The sequence below is a fragment of the Seriola aureovittata genome, chromosome 11 (assembly GCF_021018895.1).
Source record: "Seriola aureovittata isolate HTS-2021-v1 ecotype China chromosome 11, ASM2101889v1, whole genome shotgun sequence".
In the NCBI taxonomy this organism is placed as follows: Eukaryota; Metazoa; Chordata; class Actinopteri; order Carangiformes; family Carangidae; genus Seriola; species Seriola aureovittata.
In genome coordinates this window covers 5642050-5668952 of record NC_079374.1, presented here as the reverse complement: position 1 = coordinate 5668952, position 26903 = coordinate 5642050, and the positions used below count along the sequence as shown (strand labels likewise).

At 37.4% G+C, this 26903-nt stretch overlaps 1 long non-coding RNA gene across 1 annotated transcript; it reads right to left on the bottom strand.

Moving 5' to 3' along the window:
- Window positions 1-7708: 7708 nt before the first annotated feature.
- On the bottom strand, window positions 7709-19871 carry LOC130177203 (uncharacterized). Its single transcript, XR_008828986.1, has 3 exons — window positions 19647-19871; window positions 17332-17488; window positions 7709-8001 (listed from the first exon to the last, which is right to left on the bottom strand). It is a non-coding gene; the product is annotated as an uncharacterized LOC130177203 (long non-coding RNA).
- Window positions 19872-26903: the final 7032 nt, after the last annotated feature.

The window sequence follows — 26903 nt, the reverse complement described above, 5'->3', positions numbered from 1 at the left end:
TACTATACTATGACGTTTTTTGGCATTTTTAGGCCTCACCATACCATGATGTTTTTTGACATTTTTATGCCTTACTATACTATGACGTTTTTCTATATATTTATGCCTTATTATACTATGACGTTTTTTTCACGTTTTTATACCTTACTATACTATGACTTTTTATGACGTATGATGCCTTACTCTACTATGACGTTTTTTGATATTTTTATGCCTTACTATACTATGACGTTTTTATGCCTTACTATACTATGATGTTTTTTGACGTTTTTATGCCTTACTATACTATGACGTTTTTTGACATTTTTATGCCTTATTATACTATGACGTTTTTGACGTTTTTATGCCTTACTATACTATGATGTTTTTTGCGTGTTTATGCCTTACTATACTATGACGTTTTTTGACATTTTCATGCCTTATTATACTATGACGTTTTTGACGTTTTTATGCCTTACTATACTATGACGTTTTTTGACATTATTATGCCTTACTATACTATGACGTTTTTATGCCTTACTATACTATGACGTTTTTTGACGTTATTATGCCTTACTATACTATGACGTTTTTATGCCTTACTATACTATGACGTTTTTTTCACCCTTTTTATGCCTTACTATACTATTACGTTTTTTGATATTTTTATGACGTGCTATAGTTGTGTTTCTATGCCTTACTATACTATGACGTTTTTTGGCATTTTTAGGCCTCATCATACTATGACGTTTTTTGACATTTTTATGCCTTACTATACTATGACGTTTTTTTAATATATTTATGCCTTACTATACTATGACGTTTTTGTCACGCTTTTATGCCTTACTATACTATGACGTTTTTATGCCTTGCTATACTACGACGTTTTTTTACGTTTTTATGCCTTACTATACTATGACGTTTTTATGCCTTACCATACTATGACGTTTTTTGAAGTTTTTATGCCTTAATATACTATGACGTTTTTTGACATTTTTATGCCTTACTATACTATATTTTTTTATATTTTTATGCCTTATCAAACTTAGACGTTTTTTCATATATTTATGCCTTACTATACTATGACGTTTTTTTCACGTTTTTATGCCTTACTATACTGTGATGTTTTTTGACATTTTTATGCCTTACTATACTATGACGTTTTTCTATATATTTATGCCTTATTATACTATGACGTTTTTTTCACGTTTTTATACCTTACTATACTATGACTTTTTATGACGTATGATGCCTTACTCTAGTATGACGTTTTTTGATATTTTTATGCCTTACTATACTATGACGTTTTTATGCCTTACTATACTATGACGTTTTTTTTATATATTTATCCCTTACTATACTATGACGTTTTTGTCACGTTTTTATGCCTTACTATACTATGACGTTTTTATGCCTTACTATACTACGACGTTTTTTGACGTTTTTATGCCTTACTATACTATGACGTTTTATGACATATAATGCCTTACTATACTATGATGTTTTGATACCTTACTATACTATGACGTTTTTTGATATATTTATGCTTTATTATACTATGATGTTTTTTGGCGTTTTTATGCCCTACTATACTATGACGTTTTGTGACTTTTTATGCCTTACTATACTATGATATTTTTTGATATTTTTATGCCTTACTATACTGTGATGTTATTTTGACATTTTTATGCCTTACTATACTATGACGTTTTTTGACGTTATTATGCCTTACTATACTATGACGTTTTTATGCCTTATTATACTATGACGTTTTTTGACATTTTTATGCCTTATTATACTATGACGTTTTTTGACGTTTTTATGCCTTACTATACTATGACGTTTTTTGACATTATTATGCCCTACTATACTATGACGTTTTTATGCCTTACTATACTATGACGTTTTTTTCACGTTTTTATGCCTTACTATACTATGACGTTTTTTTCACGTTTTTATGCCTTACTATACTATTACGTTTTTTGATATTTTTATGCCTTACTATAGTTGTGTTTCTATGCCTTACTATACTATGACGTTTTTTGGCATTTTTAGGCCTCATCATACTATGACGTTTTTTGACATTTTTATGCCTTACTATACTATGACGTTTTTTTAATATATTTATGCCTTACTATACTATGACGTTTTTGTCACGTTTTTATGCCTTACTATACTATGACGTTTTTATGCCTTACTATACTATGATGTTTTTTGGCGTTTTTATGCCTTTCTATACTATGACATTTTTTGACATTTTTATGCCTTACTATTCTATGACGTTTTTTTCACGTTTTTATGCCTTACTATACTATTACTTTTCATGACGTTTTAATGCCTTACTATAATATGACGTTTTTATGCCTTACTATACTATGACGTTTTTTGATATATTTATGCTTTATTATACTATGATGTTTTGTGACTTTTTATGCCTTATTATACCATAATGTTTTTTCACGTTTTTATGCCTTTCTATACTATGACGTTTTTTGATATTTTTATGCCTTACTATACCATAATGTTTTTTCACGTTTTTATGCCTTGCTATACTATGACATTTTTTGACGTTTTTATGCTTTACTATAATGTGATGTTTTTTGACGATTTTATGCCTTACTATTCTAAGACCTGTCATGACATATTATGCATTACTATACTATGACGTTTTTTGATATTTTTATACTATGATGTTTTTTGACGTTTTTATGCTTACTATACTATGACGTTTTTTGACGTTTTTATGCCTTACTATATACTATGACGTTTTTTGACATTTTTATGCCTTACTATACTATTAAGTTTTTTTTTAAGTTTTTATGCCTTACTATACTATGACGTTTTTTTCACGTTATTATGCCTTACTATACTATGACGTTTTTATGCCTTACTATACTATATTTTTTTATATTTTTATGCCTTATCAAACTTAGACGTTTTTTCATATATTTATGCCTTACTATACTATGACGTTTTTTTCACGTTTTTATGCCTTACTATACTGTGATGTTTTTTGAAGATTGTATGCCTTAATATACCATGACGTTTTTTGACATTATTATGCCGTACTGTATTATGACGCTTTTTTTAATATATTTATGCCTTACTATACTATGAAGTTTTTATGCCTTACTATAGTATGACGTTTTTTTCACGCTTTTATGCCTTACTATACTATGACGTTTTTGACGTTTTTATGCCTTACTATACTATGACATTTTTTCACGTTTTTATGCCTTGCTATACTATGACATTTTTTGACGTTTTTATGCTTTACTATAATGTGATGTTTTTTGACGATTTTATGCCTTACTATTCTAAGACCTGTCATGACATATTATGCATTACTATACTATGACGTTTTTTGATATTTTTATACTATGATGTTTTTAGACTTTTTCATGCCTTACTATACTATGACGTTTTTTGATGTTATTATGCCTTACTATACTATGACTTTTTATGACATATTATGCCTTACTATACTATTAAGTTTTTTTTTAAGTTTTTATGCCTTACTATACTATGACGTTTTTTTCACGTTATTATGCCTTACTATACTATGACGTTTTTATGCCTTACTATACTATATTTTTTTATATTTTTATGCCTTATCAAACTTAGACGTTTTTTCATATATTTATGCCTTACTATACTATGACGTTTTTTTCACGTTTTTATGCCTTACTATACTGTGATGTTTTTTGAAGATTGTATGCCTTAATATACCATGACGTTTTTTGACATTATTATGCCTTACTATAGTATGACGTTTTTATGCCTTAATATACTATGACGTTTTTATGCTTACTATACTATGAAGTTTTTATGCCTTACTATAGTATGACGTTTTTTTCACGCTTTTATGCCTTACTATACTATGACGTTTTTGACGTTTTTATGCCTTACTATACTATGACATTTTTTGACATTATTATGCCTTACTATACTATGACATTTTTTGACGTTATTATGCCTTACTATACTATGACGTTTTTTGACATTTTTATGCCTTACTATACTATGACGTTTTTGACGTTTTTATGCCTTACTATACTGTGATGTTTTTTGACGATTTTATGCCTTAATATACTATGACATTTTTTGATATTTTTATGCCTTACTATACTATGACGTTTTTTGACATTTTTATGCCTTATTATACTATGACGTTTTTTGACATTTTTATGCCTTATTATACTTTGACGTTATTGACATTTTTATGCCTTACTATTCTATGACGTTTTTTTCACGTTTTTATGCCTTACTATACTATTACTTTTCATGACGTTTTAATGCCTTACTATAATATGACGTTTTTATGCCTTACTATACTATGACGTTTTTTGATATATTTATGCTTTATTATACTATGATGTTTTGTGACTTTTTATGCCTTTCTATACTACGACATTTTTTGATATTTTTATGCCTTACTATACCATAATGTTTTTTCACGTTTTTATGCCTTGCTATACTATGACATTTTTTGACGTTTTTATGCTTTACTATAATGTGATGTTTTTTGACGATTTTATGCCTTACTATTCTAAGACCTGTCATGACATATTATGCATTACTATACTATGACGTTTTTTGATATTTTTATACTATGACGTTTTTTTACGTTTTTATGCCTTACAATACTATGACGTTTTTTGACATTTTTATGCCTTACTATACTATGACGTTTTTTTCACGTTTTTATGCCTTACTATACTGTGATGTTTTTTGAAGATTGTATGCCTTAATATACCATGACGTTTTTTGACATTATTATGCCTTACTGTATTATGACGCTTCTTTTAATATATTTATGCCTTACTATACTATGAAGTTTTTATGCCTTACTATAGTATGACGTTTTTTTCACGCTTTTATGCCTTACTATACTACGACGTTTTTTGACGTTTTTATGCCATACTATACTATGACATTTTTTGACATTATTATGCCTTACTATACTATGACATTTTTTGACGTTTTTTTTATATATTTATGCCTTACTATACTATGACGTTTTTTGACATTTTTATGCTTACTATACTATGACGTTTTTTGACGTTTTTATGCCTTACTATACTGTGATGTTTTTTGACGATTTTATGCCTTAATATACTATGACATTTTTTGAGATTATTATGCCTTACTATACTATGATGTTTTTTGACGATTTTATGCCTTAATATACCATGACGTTTTTTGACATTTTTATGCCTTATTATACTTTGACGTTATTGACATTTTTATGCCTTACTATTCTATGACGTTTTTTTCACGTTTTTATGCCTTACTATACTATTACTTTTCATGACGTTTTAATGCCTTACTATAATATCGACACCCTCTTAAAATAATGGCCTAAGTCATTTTTTCAGGTTTTTCAGGAAACACAAAAAACTCAACAAAAGAGTCATACTTTTGACATAGGCCATTATACAACCGGGGGTAGAATTGCATGTTCCCCTCAACTGAGGATTCAGGCGATTTTACCAGAGGTGGCCAGCATCATGAGGGGGTGATTTAGGCAAAAAAAACATTTTTGTCAAAACATGACTTCGGCCATTATTTTAGGAAGGTGACGATATGACGTTTTTATGCCTTACTATACTATGACGTTTTTTGATATATTTATGCTTTATTATACTATGATGTTTTGTGACTTTTTATGCCTTATTATACCATAATGTTTTTTCACGTTTTTATGCCTTTCTATACTATGACTTTTTTTGATATTTTTATGCCTTACTATACCATAATGTTTTTTCACGTTTTTATGCCTTGCTATACTATGACATTTTTTGACGTTTTTATGCTTTACTATAATGTGATGTTTTTTGACGATTTTATGCCTTACTATTCTAAGACCTGTCATGACATATTATGCATTACTATACTATGACGTTTTTTGATATTTTTATACTATGATGTTTTTAGACTTTTTCATGCCTTACTATACTATGACGTTTTTTGATGTTATTATGCCTTACTATACTATGACTTTTTATGCCTTACTATACTATATTTTTTTATATTTTTATGCCTTATCAAACTTAGACGTTTTTTCACGTTTTTATGCCTTACTATACTGTGATGTTTTTTGAAGATTGTATGCCTTAATATACCATGACGTTTTTTGACATTATTATGCCTTACTGTATTATGACGCTTCTTTTAATATATTTATGCCTTACTATACTATGAAGTTTTTATGCCTTACTATAGTATGACGTTTTTTTCACGTTTTTATGCCTTACTATACTATGACGTTTTTGACGTTTTTATGCCTTACTATACTATGACATTTTTTGACATTATTATGCCTTACTATACTATGACATTTTTTGACGTTATTATGCCTTACTATACTATGACGTTTTTTGACATTTTTATGCCTTACTATACTATGACGTTTTTTGACGTTTTTATGCCTTACTATACTGTGATGTTTTTTGACGATTTTATGCCTTAATATACTATGACATTTTTTGAGATTATTATGCCTTACTATACTATGACGTTTTTTGACATTTTTATGCCTTATTATACTATGACGTTTTTTGACATTTTTATGCCTTATTATACTTTGACGTTATTGACGTTTTTATGCCTTACTATACTATGACGTTTTTTGACATTATTATGCCTTACTATACTATGACATTTTTTGACGTTATTATGCCTTACTATACTATGACGTTTTTTGACATTTTTATGCCTTACTATACTATGACGTTTTTATGCCTTACTATACTATGACGTTTTTTTCACATTTTTATGCCTTACTATACTATGACGTTTTTTGATATTTTTATGCTTTACTATACTATGACGTTTTTATGCCTTACTATACTATGACGTTTTTTTCACGTTTTTATGCCTTACTATACTATTACTTTTCATGACGTTTTAATGCCTTACTATAATATGACGTTTTTTGACTTTTTATGCCTTACTATACTATGATGTTTTTTGATATTTTTATGCCTTATTATACTATGACGTTTTTTGATATATTTATGCCTTACTATACCATAATGTTTTTTCACGTTTTTATGCCTTGCTATACTATGACGTTTTTTCACGTTTTTATGCCTTACTATTCTAAGACCTGCCATGACATATTATGCCTTACTATACTATGACGTTTTTTGATATTTTTATACTATGATGTTTTTAGACGTTTTCATGCCTTACTATACGATGATGTTTTTTGATGTTATTATGCCTTACTATACTATGACGTTTTTTTCACGTTTTTATGCCTTACTATACTATGACGTTTTTTGGCATTTTTAGGCCTCACTGTAGGCTGATTTTTTTTTTTGCCTTATTATACAATGGCGTTTTATGTCTTAGTATCCTACGACTTTTTTATGCCTTACTGTACAATGACTTTTTCATGCCTCAACCTACTATGACTTCATTAGTTCTTACTTCACAATGACTTTTTCATGCCTTTCTATATAGACTTTTTATATCTTACTATAGTATGACTTTTTAGGCCTTACTACCGTAAATTATGCTTTAGTACACTATGCCTTTTATTCAGTGTGAATTTTTTATGCCTTGGTTTATTATGACATTTTTAAGCCTTAATATACAAAGACTTTCTTATGCCTTACTACACTACAACACTTTTATGCCTTACAATACGAAGACCTTTTTATGCCTGTCACAACATAGCTATAAAGCCATGACAAAAAAAGCAAGGGAACACAGGTTGGGCAAATAATAATACATTTATTAACAACAAAATGATGTAACCAAAACAAAAGGACTAAGATAAGCTGTGAGGTATGGACATCAGTACAATCAGTGTTGTGGGTGCATGTTTGCATGAATGGGTGTATGAAGTTTGAGCAGTTGTCTGCATGAACACAAAAGTAAAATATGATGAGTAGCTGAGAGAGATAGAGCCCAAAAAAAGCGTGAAGAGGCGACGTCTTATAGGGCAGAAGCACTGGGCCAAGGTGTTTCCAACTTGGTGATCAAGGTGTTGCTCCACCCTCCAGGGACCTACTGCACAAATGGGAAAACAGAATAATAACTTAAATAGAAAACATAGAGACAGGCCAGGGGTATAACATTGGCTATGTAGCAATAGCAAAACTCATAAATAGCTCCTTTAAAGCTGCATTAATTCCTTTTATGGGCATTAGGGGCAAAAAATGTCCCAACAATCACATGGAACTGACATGTTAATATGCGTAAATATTAGGTACATGAGCATAAACTTTGTACACTTGGTGAATGTAAGTTCTCAGACAAACATCTGACTCTTTAGCTGCTTTGCTTCACCAGCTGGTTGCTAACTTTATCTGTCTGGTTTGCTGCTGCTGCCGCCGCTGCTGCCACCGCCGCTGCTGCCACCGCCGCTGCTGGAATAAGGGGTTTGAAAAAGCAGGCTTTGAAATAGACAGTTAACATCATGTATTACTCTCACTATCAGATATTTTTGTTAAATGCAAAGGGCATCACAAACAGAGAGTGTTGCATTATGGGATGTTGGCAGCCTTACTGTTGCTAGGCTAGCAAGTTTCTTCATGCCGATTTAAAATAAGTTTGTCTTTTACAGTTTGACAGCATTAACAGTATTTGGGAAAGGCAGTTCATATTACAGGATTGTCTGACGTCTTATTTAATGTGTTTCACTGCCATCAAGAAAATCAATTGCTGACCAATGAAAACAAGTTGAAAGTGTCTCCTTGACATTACACAGTCATTTGATAAAATGTTAAAAGTATTAAAAAAATGATTACACATATAACATTTACAACTACGGATGTACTTATATACTACATGTTGTGTTAAAAATATTATTATAGAAAGTCACCCTAAAAACTGGGCTAACAATGAGTTATTACTAATCTAAAGCATTAAGAAATTATGTATTAACCACTAATAAAAGCCATCATTGACAGCCGCGCAGCAGCCCCGTGTTGGTCTGAGAAATCTCGAGAACTACGAGCACCCAGCACAGATCACAGTTGCATAATACAACCATCTGATGTTTATTTCGCGTTGTCGTGTTTACAGAGCGAGCAGCCGGTTGTTTTTGATGTGTGTTGTGCAGCGTCCCAGGAGGTGGCCGGCAGACAGACGTGTCTGTGTTCCCGCACAACGAGACAGGATGGGCAGATCACACAGCGTCTGAAATTGCAGCCAGAAAATGCTCTCATCGTCTGCGGGGATTGAGACTTTGTCGCCTCCGCCATTGCAGCTTTCCATCATCTTCCATGGGAAAAACAGGGTAATCGTTTGATATGATTCATCAGCTTAGCATTAATCCACTGGACAGTTCTTGTGTGTGTGTGTGTGTGTGTGTGTGTGTGTGTGTGTGTGTGTGTGTGTGTGTGTGTGTGTGTGTGTTTGTGTTTGTGTGTGTGTGTTTAAGTGTGGTCTGGGCAAACCCTCCTGGAGAACTCCTCGGGAATTGGTTTTATTGGAAATGTGATCAAAGGAGTCAAGAAGCAACCAAAGTGCAATCTGGCGTAGAACAAAATCAAGCTCTCTCTTCAGGTCTCTTCCTCTAACCTGATAGTGTTTCATTCACTGACCAACAAAACAATCAGACATACAGACACTGCACCTCAGTTACTTCTCCAACAATGCACTTCAATCCTGGAGATGGTTTTACAAAGACTGTGACTATATGACTCAGAGCAAACAGTCAAACACACTTCAGGTAACAAAGTGAGATAGAATAGTATGAGGATAAGAAAAAAATGAACTGAATTCCATTCAATTCAGCAAAGTGTTTCCTGTAAGGAACTTAGGATGTTTTACCAGTAGTTTTTCAAAAGGTTTCCTCAAGACATTGTTAATTATGACTCCACAATATCTTTAGCAAACTACAACTCAGCAGATGGCATTAATTGTTTCCATGGAAATGCAATGATAGCCAGCTTTTCAGGTGTGAAACTGGTGTTTTAGCACAAATGTTGCATTGTTGTATTCAGACAATGCGATGCAAATTTTCACAACGCAGCAAAAGTGTAGAAAGTCACTGAAAAGATACTAGAGGACACAAACAGACTGGGATTCACTCTAAGACAAAGACACACTTGCAGAAGTTGAAAATATTTCAGTTTAAGCTGTGAAGTGTGAGGGTGAGAGAATAGACACTAAAGGGCAACGTACTGTATATTGTCAGTGTGCAACACAAACATGTTAACTGTGCAGGAAAGTAGCAGAGTGATGCATTTTTGGCGCATGAACATGGTGAGCAAGTCTCACTGTAATAGATGGATGCCATCTTTGAGTCTCGCATTCAGTTTCATAACACATCCATGATATCAGTACGCTGAACACTGACTGCAAAAAAGCTGCAGCGCTCACATTTGCATTCATAAAGTGAAGCAAAAAATCTGGACACACCTCCAGCCTGATCTAAGAGCAAAACTAAGACTGTCTCAACTCGCTAAACTTGTCCAACAGATCTCTGTTGATATCAGCCTTTCGAGGTCATGAGGTCATGTAGTTGAAGGTGACGCTGGGATGCTCTCCCTGCATTTTCCTTGTAAGGGGAAAGGATGGGTTAATGGTGTCACAAGTTAACCTCAGCTGACAGAGAGAGATGAGTAGGAGAGACGGAGCCGGCAGTGATGGAGGGTCCTCTCCTCCTCCTAATAAAGCAGAGAAGGGAGACCAAACGATGTTAAATTACCTCCGACGCCTCCCTCTCACACAGAGCCAAGCCTCCACATTCAGCCGTTAAAGTAGCTGCTGCAAAAACGGGGGAATCTTTCCAAGAAGCTCATTTGACGAACATTGAAGTTTATGGTTGCTGCGCAGAGCGTGAGTGAGCCATTTGCGTTTTATTCAATCTACTTAACCAGCTGACGGAGGTTGTAAAGGCTGGCAGCCTCAGTGAGTGGAGGCAATACTGATGACAGCATCATAAATAAAACTGCTGATGGCACGTACATATTGATGGGGACACGGGTGTGAAGCAAGGTAACATAACCTCGCTGCTCCTCCCGCAGCTCACAGAGGATTTCAGAATCATGTAGAAGGAACAGACCACCCCCTTTTCATTTCCATACTAATCCATTAAGTTTGTGTGCGCTTATACAGTATATATACGTATATACACACTTTATGCTATCTGACATTTTGCTAAAAAAAAACAAAAAAAACAAACTAGTAGTTTATTCAGGAAATGCTCCTTGATTTATATTCGACCCACTGCCACGGCAGGCTTGTGCTGTGATACGGACCCCCGCCCCACTCTCCTGGCAGGGTTAATGGATCCAACACACACTGAGAGAAGCCATTTACACCCCCCCATTTGCTTTGCAGATATTTGGTGGTAACAAGTTGTCCAACATGAATCATTTATGTAGCCTGAGGCTTCAGTTTTTACAATAAGTAAGTTTGATCTTATGCCTGTATATAGGCCTGCATCTGAAGCATGGGGATTTAAAAGTGCTTAAATAACAAAAAAAAAAAAAAGGGCGGGGGAACATGGGTATTAAAGTTTCAAAAAATGAGAAAGTGACAAAGTAATTGCAAATCGGTTTCGGGCCAGGCATTCGCCACACGCTCAGACAGCCTTTTAAGCAATTTCCTTGTCCTTGTGCTTGTTTGATGCCTTTTCCTGCAATGTCACTGGAACACAAGCACACATACATGGGCATCAAAGCCACCACGTTCCATTAACTGACAATTTCTTTCAAAGAAAAGCAGCTATAAGAAGGTTAGAAAAAGTTTTCTCTCCTCTGTGCCCTCAAAACTCAGACACAAACACCACAGCAGACAATAACAGATTCAAAAAAAAAAGAAAGAAAGAAAGCACATTTTAAACACACTGAGTCTACAAGGACAAAAAAACATCAACATTTTAATCATAGTGGTGTGTTTACATAGAAAGCTGCACTGGCATTGAGCTGATGGCGTGTTCAAATGCTACATCCCACTGCAGAGACAGATGGGGTAATGAATGGACCACAAGGTCATTTTTCAACATCTCTCTTTCCTCCCAGCTTCGGGGCGTTATCACTTCCAGTACTTATTTAGCTTCACTCCTCCATCACCTCTCTAAACCAATAACTCACGTTAGGTACAGTAATCAGTAGAAATGAGTCAGTGTGCATCTCTGTACCTGCTGCAGAGCGTACTGCATAAAAGTGCATAAAACGTAATTTTTTTTTTTCTCATCTCGTTCATGAGTGCTCCTGCGAGATCAGCGCTGCGTGTGGGCATCGAAGCCAGGAATGCGAGGAATTACAGTCTGGCTGTGCACAGTTTTGCTCTGCATCCCAGTTGTGAAATCAGTCAATCCGGAAAATAGCTGCAAGCTTTTTTTTTTGGGGGGGGGGGGGGGGTTGAGCATCACAGGAAGATTTGGCAACAACTTTCATCTCTGCTCCCCTACTTCCATCCCAGGTAAAGCCCTCCCTGAACCTGTGACGCTGGCAGCAGACACAAACCAGAGCTACAGTTTGTTTACCTCCAAACACGACAAACAGCTTCATTGTTGCAAGGTCTCTCGTCATGTTTATGCTCCGCTCTTGTTGCTGAGGGGATCAGTGAGGTTTACAGGTTTACAGCACCTGCACAGGGACAGGCTGAAGACTGCGGCGAAGACACTGCACAGGGCGTGAAAACGAAAAGCTACATGACTGAAATGAATTTTGGTTGGGAGTACACCGTCTGCGCTCTCTCTGTGTGTGTGTGTGTGTGTGTGTGTGTGTGTGTGTGTGTGTGTGTGAGATAGTCATATACTGAGCATACACATCTTTGAATCTTCAAAGGGACTTTTTGAGGATTAAAACTTGGATGTGGTTCGATTCAGGTTCAGGAAATACTTTTGGGGTGAAACTAATGATCATGTTCATTATTGATTAGGCTGCTGATTATTTTCTATATTAATTTTTTAGTCACTCCACAGCAACCTTTAGAGAAACCTTCAAAACTTTCAAACTCACCAAGAACTTCATTAGGAATATTAATAGTTCCTCCCTTTGTTCTTAAAACAGCCTCAGTTCTTCGTGACATGGATTCCACAAGATTTTGGAGACTTTCCTTTGAGACTCAGTTGACTTGACTGCATCGCATCATTTCTGCACATTGATGCTGCCAATATCCTGTTCTACCAGTAAGAGAGGACTTTTTTGCTTTGCGACATTCAAATGCTGGTCATAGAGTGATGTACATGTCCAACAACAATCCCCAGATCGGCTGCGGCATTCAAGCGATGATTGATTGGTATTAAAGGGCCTAAAGTGCCAAGAAAACATTCCCCTACACCATCACACCACCAGCAGCAGCCTGGACTGTTTACACAAGGCAGGTTGGGTTCATGGACTCATGCTGTTGATGCCACTTTCTGACCCTACCATCTGCTGCCTCAGCAGAAATACAGATTCATCAAACCAGGCTACATTTTTCTAATCCTCAACTGTCAGGTTCTGATGAGCCTGAGCTCAAAGCAGCCTCAGATTTCGGTTCTTGGCGGACCGGAGTGAAACCCAACCCAACTCAATTTGAACTGAGGTCGGCACAAATAAGTTTTTAAAATGGTTGAGTTTACATCAGGGTTCTCTATATTGTTTGCCATACTCGGCCTGGAGAACATGAGACGGGTCAGACAGTATCCTCTGTGCTTGTCTGAGAACAGACCGCATATTGACTGGGATCCAGTGTTCATTCCTCTGTATACCCTTCACGGCTGCTGTACAAGAGCAAGTTTTTAACTCTAGAGTGCGATTGCCATACCATGCTGACGTCCCATACCTGAGCCTGCTCTCTAATACAGCATCATAGAACATCGTCAGGTCCACCCCACACAACCCGAGTCTGAGTAGGAAGTATAAGCTCTTGTGTGAACAAGAACACAAACTTTCAACACGGGCCTTCCAGCATAGGCTGTTGTCCAAGTGAACACAAAGGTACGCTTGTAGGAGTAGACCTGATTGATTGGTTCATCATGTAAAACCACTGGACTATGAACCCCCCACTGACCCAGCGTCCAGAGCAGTGTCCTCAGTTTTTCTCACATTTAAAATGAGATGGGCAGCATCACACCGCTGCACAAAACTCTCTCTCTCTCAGTGAAATAGACTGAGGGATTTGTGTCCTTGTGCAGTAGGCTGAGGATCACAGTGTCATCAGAAAACTTAAAAATGTATTTCATATTGTTTATGGGCTGGATTGAAAAAAAAAAAAAAAAAAATGTATTCTACGTTCCAAATCGATCTTCACTTAAATAATCCAATTTCGATTCATTTTACTGTCCCCATGGATGTTTGCTGAAGCCGACCACCGTTCTCCAACAACGAGATCTGGGCTCCACAGAAGCCCCAGGTCTGAAGGCAGATGTGTTGTTGCATTTCTGGTCCATTCGTAATGTTAACATTAATAATCTTAATAATGCACCAGGTTAGAGGTACAGTTCACAGCATTAGTTCTCTGAGAATCTGACTCATAGCCGAGCAAAATTATTGGTATTATTACTAAAATATCTCCAACTGAGTCGATATTGAATTAAATTGAGAATCACAATGAATCAGGACCTTGTCAATAAGAATTGAATTGATTTTGGGGAAATCAGTGGCAATACCCAGCCCATACAGAGAGAGAGAGAGAGAGAGAGAGAGAGAGAGAGAGAGAGAGAGAGAGAGATAGATGTCGGTGTGTATGACAAAAAACAAAAGCAAATCTTGACATTTCAGAAGCTGAAACCAGAGAATATTTGCCATTTCTGCAGATGCAAATTTTGCAAATGACCAATCAAAATAGTTGATTAACTTTCTGTCAATCAATGAATCAATCAATGCATCTCTAGAACTCTTTATGTCAGTGAGTGTCCTCACAAGTATAGAAATAAAGATTTGTGTGCGGAGGCTGAGTGATCATCATCAATATGAACTCAATCCGGCAGCTCAACATGTGGATATTGAACTGTCATTCACTCTAATCAATTAAATGAAAGAGCAAAGACAGTGTGACCTGATGGTATCAAATCTGTGCTGGATACAGGGAGATGGACAAAATAATGGAAACCCTGGAAATAAAATGCTGTATTTGTCCATCTGATAATGTTGGATTCTCATGACGTTTAACTTGACAGCCTCTTATTTTGTTTCAACAAAACCTATACAGCAGGGAGATATAAACAGAAGACACTTTTCAGAATAAAAGTAGACGATTTGTAATACATGAAGAAAAACCTGAACATTATTGCTTTCACAAAGACAACATGTGACATGGTACATGTGTTTCCATTATTTTATCCACCCTATGGATCTAATCCTTTTGCTCTACATTTCCAGAAGCATGCTGTTTCAAACAGTATAGAAGGAAAATGGTTTCATTCAGCGCTGGCACCAGAGGAAACAATTGAGGAAAAAAAAAGGCAATTTCTGTGCAGCCATTTTTTTCTCTCCCACAGAGGATTTAAGACCCAGAGGAGTGTTTTTTTGGGTGGGTCACTTGTCTCTAAATTGGAGCTTAATTTTCTTTTTCTTTTTTTTCCCTCCCCCTTTAGTATTCATCACCCACACACACATTTTCACACTTTCTCCGTTTCTCACAAACACACCACACATTCCACTGGCATCTCTCAGGTGGCTGTTTGGCATCCTACTGCAGCTCTCTGATGTCACCACCTGGCAGCTGACGGTCGACGGCAGCTGACATGATCAAATCGGGTGCTGTTTCGCTGCACCTCGGGAACAGGGACAGGTTAATGAATCTGCCAACCCAGCCTGGACATTCATTGACATGTTGCACCTCCAATCCTCTGCCCAGTGGGGTCACACTGGCAAAACCCACAAGCTTGAAGACGACCACAGAGAGTCCAACAGGCCAACATCACTGTGGTGGTTTTTTTTTTTGTTTGTTTGTTTGTTTAATTTTCCTTTTGGCACAGAGACAGAGAATCATAAGTCAGCCAGCCAACTCACATGGTATGGACCATTACATTGACGGATTATTATTTGGTCTCCAGGCACTGACTGCACACTTTTCTCAACCAAGCTCATCACAGTAAAAATTGGGGGGGTGACACTAATACCTCCCAATAACCATTTTAGATACAGAGCACAACAAAAGCCATTATGCAGAATCAGCCATGTGTGGGCAGCAGCAGCAGCAGCAGCAGCAGCAGCAGCAGCAGCGACTGTGCCAAGTGGTCACATGTCCTGCAGGGAACAGGTGCACCAGCCTGCAGAGTAAGATGGACCACGTCCCATCAGAGCCTCCGCCTGCAGCCAGCAGTCAGAAAACCCTGCCCTCATTGTAAGGCTATTGCATATACATCTTTTCTACATATAGAACATAAAGGGAGAGACAAAATTCTCTTAGCGCTCAGAGGCAGGACTGTATCTGTTACGGCTCGGGGGCTTGCCTTACTCACTTTACATTGTAACAGTTTTCACATTAAGAAAATAATAATTGCCACAATCAAGTCAAGTCAGTTTTATTTATGTAGCCCAATATCACAAATGTGCCTCAGGGAGCTTTACAATCTGTTCAGTGTACAACACCCACTGCCAAGCTGGATAAGGAAAAACTCACATACCTCCAAAAAAATAAACCTTTACCAGGGGAAGAATTACATCATTTGTTTAAAAAGGATTATTTGGTTATAGCCCTATTGCATATGATTTCATTTAAGGAGGTGCAACACAAAAACTTAATGGACTGAATGAATGGAGTGAACTTCCATTCTCAATTGCCAAACCATAACTTGATGCAAATCTTCTGTATAATTCTTTTTCTTTGGGCAACACAGCTACATTTGTTGCTACATGTGGGACGTAAATGACAAATGTGAATTGCTAACTGTGCTAGTGACAAAGAAAAGCAGCGTATTTAACCATATTTTCACAGAAATATGTGTTTTAAATGTACTGAGAATATGAACTGACGATGGAGAGTTGATTATATTGATGCATGTTGGAGAAACAAACAAGCCACTCAGAGCTTTGTAGGCAGGGTTGATGTGCCAAGTCTCATTTTTAATTTGAGCAGGTTTACATCAGTATAGAAAGAACTATGTGGCAGATATTGGCCTTTAAACACGTAATGTTTCAGGGGTTCAAAAGTAATTGGACACTTGGCTACTAAAAGTTTCTTGGGCAGCTGTTTATAGTTTCAACGTTATTTCATACACACACACACACAAAATAGAAAAAGGCTCACACAAGAGTGACAGAGTTGAGAGATGCCAGTTAGATTGAGCTGAAGTAAACATGCCACAGCCTGGCTGAGAGCGAGTTTGGGCGTTTAGGGAGGGGCATTCTGCAAAACTGAATGTGACACAATAATCATTACAATGTGTCCGAACCTCCACTCTTTGGTTTAAGATAGAATGACTTTGAATACTAACACTTAAAGTCCTACCTCTACAAGAAGTCCAGAGTTGCTCCCAGTTCTGATGTTGAGACAGTAGTATGTTACAAACATCAGTATAAGAGCATTTCCAAAATCACAATACTGTCATTCACAATGTGCTGGTCCATTGGAAACATGAAGTGTGCAGCCGTCAGGGGGGACTTCACTACGGTACACAACAGAGGAAAAAGTGTCATTTAAAGTTATAACAAGCTAACATCACGACTATCGACACCCACTGTGAGGAACTACTGTAAAAATATTTTGCCGTTATTTGGCTACGTGTTTGCACAATAAAAAGAAAACATTCATATCCAGGTTTCACCTTAAATAATTAATGAAACAAAAAGGTCAAGATCTCTGTGACCTCATAAAAAATGATTTCGGCCTCTAAAATGTGATCTCAAGACCCCCCTGAAGGAATCTCTTCAAATTTTACTCAAACATCCACTTTTACTAAAAGATGAACTGATTACATTTTGGTGTAAAGGTCAAAAGGTCAACAATCAAAGTGACCTCACAAAACGCATTCCTTGCTGTAACGTAAAAAGAGTTCACACACAATTTACGACACACTTCAACACAAATGGGACAAAATGATGAAGTGTTGACATTTTATATCCAAAAGGTCAAAGGTCAACGAGTGAAAACACTTATGGCCATTATTCAACGCTTTAAATCAGCAAGATTGTGACCATATTTGTGCAACTTGACTGGTTGACTGAGGTTTATAACTGCAAGGCCCTCGGAGATAATTTTCCATCATGTTTACGATTCTTTGTAAGCTTTACCAGTTACTTATTTTTCACTGGATTGGATTGAAATGTCAATATCTCCAAATTTCGACTCTGTGCAGTATTGATTAGTTCTATCACATCTAGAAGTTATTTGGTCCTGCATAAACAAATTGAGTGCCACAGATCAACTTTAAGATATTTTGACTGAATATTTGCCCAAGAAGGATTATTTTAATTTACTTGAAACCTTTCTATGGGAGTGCTAATGTTCATTGCATACATATAGAAAACGTAAAGATGCTATATAACTCAGTTTTTGAAAGTAGCACTGGCTGTAACATTAGATTCAGTTGTTTTATTTCAGATATTTGTACTAGGTTTATTTCAAGGTTTTCTGTCTCAGTGTGATACCTATTGAGCCTGTTTTTCATTGAATTCAGTGACAGCTTTTGTTGCATGCTGGATGATGGCATCTTGTTCTGTGTCTGGACCAAAATATTAATCTTAGTTCCTTAGTGCAATACACATTATTTTGCAATTTCAAGCTTTTCTGAACTAATTTCTGATGGAAGCAGCTGCCTGCTCCCAGACGGCCAGGCTCAGAGCTAAAGCTAGCTGCCAGGAGGAGGCAGCTAGCTGCATATGTTTTTATAGATTCCCTAGGCAGGTTGTGACATTAATAATTGATTAGGATGGTCACTGGATTGCTATGTTAGTAAATTTAGAGGATTGGCAATTTTGATTAATATGTGTGGATATAATAATACAGCTCAAAACAAAATAAACTCTTCCAGGAATGACTGCTGAATATAAGCAAACGTATAGGGTTTACAGTAATAGGTGGAGACTTTAATTTGGCACCAGATGAGTGGTTAGACAGATACCCATCTATTCATAAATATTACCACTACAACACTGCACTGAAGGAATTCATAAATGTCAACTCTTTTATTGATTTGGAGAGAAAAAAAAAAAACTTAGGAGACAATTTTCTTGGATAAAACCCAATGGGAGATCATGATCCAGAACAGATCTTTGGCTGGTGACTCCATAAATTTTGTGACAAATGTTTCAATGTCCGCTGCACTGGTAAAATTGAAATTACTTACTGAAACCAGAAAATAAACCTAGATGCAGGAAAAAGCACTGAATGTTCATTGCTGATCTGTTAAATTTAGAAGAATATAAAAGACCTTAGTGGTTATAAATGATACAGAACTAACTACTTAGTGTAGAAAATGGGAATGTTTTAAATATAAGGTCAGGAATCCATCCTTTAAATTTAGTAAAACTTGATGTCAGCAACAAAGAAAATGAATTTAAGAAATTAATGACTGTTGCAGAAAAGCTGACTTATCAGATGAAGACAAAGCAAAGTCATTAAGTCTACAATCCAGATTAGATAATTTATTCCTCCAAATGGCACAAGGATCTTAATGTTAACAAGGGGAGAAGAATACATCTTTTTCCTTTTTTTTACTTGAAAGGAGAATTTAAATCCAACAAGTAACCACTACCATGTTCAATTTCTTACGTTTATATTAGACGTCTGATAAGGCAGTAATCCTCTGACACTGTCACACTCACCTGTGGCACCTGGCAGCTGTCTCCACTGTGCACGCGGGATATAAGAGCGCGGGCGAAGTTATCTCGTTGCCGAGGTCCGGGTTTGTTTGGAGACCGGCGAAATGAAGAAGAGGAGAGTCGAGTATTTTCCACACTGACCGCGACCTGAACACAGAGTCAGGGATTAGCGAATACTGTAGCAAAACAGACACCTCTTCTCCCGTGTAGGTCGCCATCATGTTTTTGTCAGCCATATTTAAAGTAAGAAGGGCGGGTTGCTGGTGGATGCCAGAATGTCATTGGCAGAACAAGGGGGTGTGTCTGGGTGTAGATTCAACTTTTATTTTGAATGAAAAAACGTTATTTATGGCATTATTATGGCAGATTGCAGCAGTATTCTGTTGGCCTTTCATCTTTATATTAGCTGATGCTCATAAAGTCACAACTCACCATAAAATTCAGTCAGTCATTTTCCCTTCACAGTATCTACTATGCATTGGAGGGAAAATACTCTAGTTCCTCAAAGAGCATAATGGATTGTAATCCAAGTACAGCTGCCTTTTCTGTGCCTTCACTCCTCTTTTGGCAACAGATATTGAACTGTTGTTTATAGTGAGGGACGTGTTATTGTGACCTGCGTGCAGACACTGCCCAAATGAAATAAAAGAGACTTAAGGAAAGACCTAATATTAATATCAATGTCCTCCTTATTTCCAAAGTTTGCTTTGACCTTTCTGCCTCTTCCCAGGAATTCCCATTCTAGAGGGCACTTTGTTGGAAATGTTTAACCATCTCCATTTATTTTGATCAAGCTTCTCAGTCCAAGCTTATATAGTCTGATTTCCAAGGACATCACTCCCATTTCAATCAATAAGGCAGGTATTAGTAGAAATGTCCCACTACATGTTCTCAGGGCTTTAGCTTGTACAAATCCAGTTAGGAGCTGCTGATCCATAAACCATGCATCCATAATCAATACCTGATGTAATCACTGACTCTCTGTCAGCTCCCCTGTCAGAACCTAAAACCCTCTGTCTTTCTTTCATCAAACCTCATTCGGAGAAACTTAAAGTTTCTTAGCTTTAAAACTTGTTTGCGCCTGCAGCTGGATGGGCAGTGACTTCAGTCAGGGTGTGGTTCTCCTGAAGTGGTTCATATGTAGTTACTCGTTTTTTTGGAAGAAGCTCAGTAAAATCTTAAAACAGATGGCCACTGTAGTTTTAAGTGAATATCAGAATAACAAGAGAAAATAGTGCATTTTTTTAGTATAATAAGTAGTAGTATAGTATTAGTAGTATAATAGTAGTGAGTGTTGTAACTCACAATACACAGTCAAATGGTTGCTTAATGCCAGTGTATAAAACCAACTAAAATTGGCTTCAAGTGCATTAACATATTCAACCAAGAGCTTTGCAGCACATGCAACATGTGATAAAACAAATGCAGCACTAATTACACTTCACATTGTAGATCACTCTTTTTTAATGAATTGCATGTGTGAAATAACTTGGAAACAACTTTAATTAAATTTCTGCAGCCAATGTCGGCACAATGTCAGTGCTTTTTACTGTCATCTGACAAAGTAGAGCACTAGTTAATTAATACCTCCCCTCAGTGTGACACTTTGATGTCTACAGACTTAGGTCAAATTGCAATCAATCCTTTTCTGTTAAAAACTTTTTTGTTGCCTTATCTACCACCGTCGGGACAGTCTAGATCCATTTACAAAGACTTGGATTGTGCTCTGATACAAAGTTAATTGAGCTAACTCAGAGCCGTTGTGGTGCTTCAATGTGCCTCCGCAGGCTCTGCGACTGAGGTGTATCGTCTAAATGGCCATGAAAGGAAACATCAGTCACCAGTCTGCCCCAAAACAAAAGCACCTACGTTCACCTTTGATGAGGAGGAAGTGCGGGGGAAACAAATAGTGTTTTAAGGGGAGAAACAGCTGCATATCATGACAGAGGAGCCCACAGGAGCCTGCAAAGGGCTCAATCTCCTTTTTAAGAGCCCATCTACATTAGCCGAGGATGGCGTCTGTAGTGGAGGTGAGCTGTGATTTAAATAGGCAGCCTGCTGCATCAAAGCCTGTCTCGCTGTTCTTCTGGCTACAGCCTTTTCCGCTTGCATGGTTATCATAATTGCTCTTGCTCAGCGGACATGCTGCTTCCGTCAGGGCCACGTCCTCCTGCATTACAGCTGAGGAGCCTCAGCCAAGCAGAACCTGGCTTTGCAGGTAGACATGTTTTTTTTTCCCAACTCCTCAAAACATCTCAGGAAGTTTGACACAGCTAGTTTTAGGAATAATAAGAGGGTACTTCGTCAGTGACAGCGTGATGGCTTATCAGCTTTAGTCAACCATCTCTGACTTGACCTTCTAACATGTTTCCATTGACCTTTTAAATCACATTTTACTCCCTCTTCTTAAAGGGAAAGTCAATCTAGTGAATATCAAACTTTTTCCCCAGAGGCTAAAGTTTCTACATAGATGTAGAACAGAAACTGTGGGCCAGCTTGAATCACACTAGCTGTCATTACACAGAGAAATGTGCCAAAAGTTGGGTGAGGATTACTGTGAAAGCACAGTGCTGATGTTAAATGATGTGCTGACCCATCATTAGGCCCTTCACAGAGGGACACAATCTAAATGTCCATAGTAACTTTTGAAAACCATACCTCCACAACAAACTACTCTATCCACATACTCAAAACTGTCTGCTTTGCAACATCATGGCAACATACACTGCTCACATTTACACTGTTGCCTCTCTTAAAGTGTTGAAGCTCCACTGGAAGCAATCTGTTTAGCCATAAGCTGTACTGGCGAAAACATCTGTATGCAGAGCTGAAGTTGGAGCAGTTTCTATGGACATTTTGATAAAAGAATTTGTCCGCTTTGAAAACCTCACCAGTGAAATCCATCTGTGCGGTGACTACAGCTGCTGTCCTCCATGTGAAAGCAGACTGTTTTGCAGACACTGTTCAAGGCTTGGTATGAGAATAGCTTTTTTTTTTCTTTTTTTTTTTTTTAAAAAGTCTGTCCAAAGGAATGTTTTCTCTGGACAGTGTTTCATTGATGAGCTGCAGAGGAAGGATAGTAGCAAAAAGAGGCTGTAACTTTGGAGGATATCCACTTGATTTGTCTGACTCGGATTTCTGAAGCTTCATATTAACTTCAGACAAAGTTTGGCACAGAGCAAGGACTGGATTTTATCACAAGCCCTCCGAACTGAACAACCATACAGGCCTCTTTTTTTTTTTTCAACCCCTCTGATACGACCCATAGGAGCGTCTCCGGAAATAGCGCCCCTAAGGCGGTTGTCATGGTTACAATAATAAACACGCGGACTGTTTCCGAGAGCCGTGGTTACTAATAATAAAGGTCACGGCTTGGTTAGGTTTATCATGATTTAGAATAATGCTTCCTTAACATTAGACGATCTCTGTTGTCATGGTTACAACAACAACAACAACAACAACAACGTGATTAACTTTGTAGAACCGTCATGGATGATACAAACAACATAATCTGCCACTTTTAGATGGGAATCGAACACTATACTCGAGTAATATAACTGTGTTTTGTTGAGCCATCCACCCCAACCTCGTCCTAATGCTCCTGTCATAATTACTGCAGCCGCTAGATGTCGCCTAACAACGAGGCGTAACTATGGGTCATAATAACCTGCTGCACAAACAACCTACGGGCTGGTTTTGTTTTCTACAGGAGGGTAGTGTATACATATTGTGTACTTGCACTTGATGCTTTAACTCAGAACAAGCTGCAGTGAGTTTGATATGTTGCTTGGGATACATGACTGCCACACAGTGACTGTCACAGCCCATAAAACCATGACCCAAACGCTCAGTAAGCACTAAATCAATGTGCTGTGTGTGCGTGTGTGCGTGTGTGCGTGTGTGTGTCTTCCTTTCATCTCCCATAAGTCTGCGTTTTGGTTTTTGGAAACATTGGTGGTGCATTTATATCATAATATAAGTTGTGTTTTCCCACAGGAGCGGCCAAATACCTCCGATTCACCAGTGATGAATTGGCAAATTAGTGGCCAGCTGTCAAATGCCGGTAGCTAGGGCTTTTGCAGCCCATCACTCCTAATCAAGAGAACCTAGCCCTTTTTAATATGTTGAAGATAAAGTAACAGGCACTGTGATAGCAGTTCTGCTAAATGAGCCATTTGAAAGCATGGCTCATTTTTCATAATCCTGGAGAAGTCAATTAAGGGACTTGTGGCGCTGAGGGAGGCCCAAGGAGACACTAAGGTGCAGTGTTAGAAAAGAGACACAAGTGAGTTTTAGTCACCAGAGGAAGAAAAACAAGCAGCGTCTCAGTGGAAACACCACAGGGAAATGTAAGGAACAGTATCTGAAAGAAGAAAACAAAAGACGGAGTATATAAAAATGTCAGACACAGTGACAGCGACACCAGTTTTCATCAGCCAGCCAAAAGGCTTTCATAGCCTTTGACTGGCCGATGCAACAAGAAACTAAATATCCAAATTGCTCGTCTGTAAAAGAAAACGATTGTTTCTCTTTGTGCGGCTCCATCTGCTCCCAGTAGACCCTAAACAGCTACAACACCACGCCCCGCACTGACAACGAGCCAGAGGAAGAAACTGAACTCCTGCTGAAAGGCTGTTAATAGTTAGTGTTGTGTATGTGAACAGTAGGAAATGTATGCGCCATTACTTTATCGCCCTCTGACAAGAAAACAGAGGGTTTTTTTTTTGTCCCACGCTTGTCGGAGTGTATTTACATACACACAGGCCTCATTGTAAAAAAGAAAAGTGTTTTCTCCTTAATAAAATGTGTGAATAAAATGCCTCCTCTTTTTGTAGTAATTTTCATATCAGATAAAACTGGATTTAAGCCGATTTTTCTGCCTTCTCTTTTGTGTCTGGCATGAATTTAAAACATCAACAGCTGACTTGCTTGCTTTGGTCCTTCTGAAGATCTGATACATTTATAATATAATATGTATGCACGTCATGGTTTTCTGTGGAAGGGACAGAATAAATCAACCATGCTTATGTATTTTGTCAATGTTTTTGCAGAATAACAAAGTTGATTCATGACTTTAAATCCACCAGGACTACTTTAAAATAATGCCACAGCAATGGCTGTTTGGTCACTGCAACCAATCCAAATTCATTATAAAGTTTCATTGAAAAACAATAGCTTTTTACACAAACAGCTTCAAATGTTTGGCTGACAAGCGGTTGAAACAATTCACAATCCTTTCCTTGGGACCATTTCTTAGATTCCCATACACAAACACACCCACAATAAAATGTATGAGTTAATAGCCATGCTCTGTTTACTCATACATGTTTACATTGTTCATCTCTGTGCAGAATTAGACTTTTTGGCTTTATTATGGTGCACAGAGAGCACAGAGGACAGAGGCTGGAGGAGAGGCGGAAAACACTGAAACTGTGTCAATAAACTGAAGAGTCAAAACAAAGCACGTTTCTTTTCTCTGCAGGATTTGTGATAAATGCATGTGACAGCTTCTCGAAAAACCAAACAGATCAACATAAACCAACAGTGGATTCATTTGACATCCCTGCAGGCCTTTTTTGTAAATGCCAATGCAATAATTTGAGGCACACCCAACTTTAAACTATCCAGTCTGATCTTATGAAAGAGTCAAATTAATCTCTAGCAGCTATTTTTCGTGTCATTTGTGAATTTGAAAAAAAAAAGTCTCAGGTCAGGAGTTCCTGTCAGCTTGAATGGCAGCAGTTCAAAGGATCATGAACAGAATAATTTTATATATGAGGCGGAATTAATCTCAGCATCTTTTCGTCCACACACACACACACACACACACACACACACACACACACACACACACACAAACCATCAATACTAATTGGAACCAGACTGAAGTATTCAGCAGTCTCCTGCATGCAGACTCGCCCCAGAGATATTCATTCTCACCAGCAACAGAGCATGAGCTCATCCCCAGCTGCGTCACCAGCGGAAGGGGACTAAACTTGCAGGCACTAAATGGAAGGGTTAAAAACCAGTGAGGTCATGTCTATAGGTCATACGTGCAGATCCTGATTTGTATTCAAAGACAGGACGGAGAAGTAGGAAGATTTCCTAGAACGCAGGAGTCCTCTGAGAGCTTCCTCTCCTCCTGCCTCGGGACATTGTGCTGCCAAAATAACACAACAAATGAGTTCAGGCCCCAGCAGAGCGTGATGTAATCTGCTCCTTAAAGGCACAGTCTGTGATCCAAATGTAAACAAAAAAACCCCCCACAAGTGAAGACTGAAACCATCGATCAGTCTTAAATGCATCAGCAGCTTCAAAGAGGGTTTCACACATTTACCACGGTTAGATCTACTCAGGTCTACGATGTCATCTGTAATTGGCTTTGTCAAGTCTATGAAAATACCCCAGATCACATTATCAGGGTTATTTAAAAGCACATCTGAAGCTTCACCCATACGAGTAATTAAAAGTCAGGATCTCGGCCTCTGGTGACTTGATTTTGACCATTCGTTTTAAAACCTGTCTCTGTTGAGTTCACCAACTTAATGGAAGAGCAGCAATAAATATAAAAATATACTGATACTTTGGTGTATTAAACTGGTAATATTCTTCTCTGAAGATACATGTAAACTTTTCTGTGAACCTAAGTGCAGAAGGTTGTGACGCGCACATTTCCTAAATGTCAGCAGTACGCTGTGCGGGACCTGCGTGTCAAGCAAGTTGATTGGTTGATTCAACTCTGGTTGGTAGGCAGGTAGGAAACGGAAATAAAAACATGAAGGAAATGTTATACAAGTCGTGCGCAACATAATGACAGAGCAAAAGCCTCTTTCTAGACTCTTGAACTTGTTCGACAGTCATTCTGAAAGGAATCCATCTTCGGTGAAGCGTTGATAAAATTCTCACCAACTGTAGCCTCTATAGAGAGCAAATAATGGCCCAAAATTAACTGCAGCCACAAGAAAGGCTGAGCTCTGAATAAGGAGCTCAGCTGTGATAATGGAGGCAAAATAATTAACCACCTCGCAGACTGTACGTATTTGGACAGTGAGCCATTTTCTGTCGTGTTGGCTCTGTACTCAAGCACACCAGATGTGACCAAAGGAAAGTGTGTGAGTGTGTGAGACGTGCATATCCTTACTGCGTGAACGCTGTAAGATACACCCATTTGAGCAAAAGCAACAAGTTAATGTCCCATATCAAACGGTCACTGAGAGACCGCTGATGGAAATGATCATTAATGTAAAAACAACAGCAATA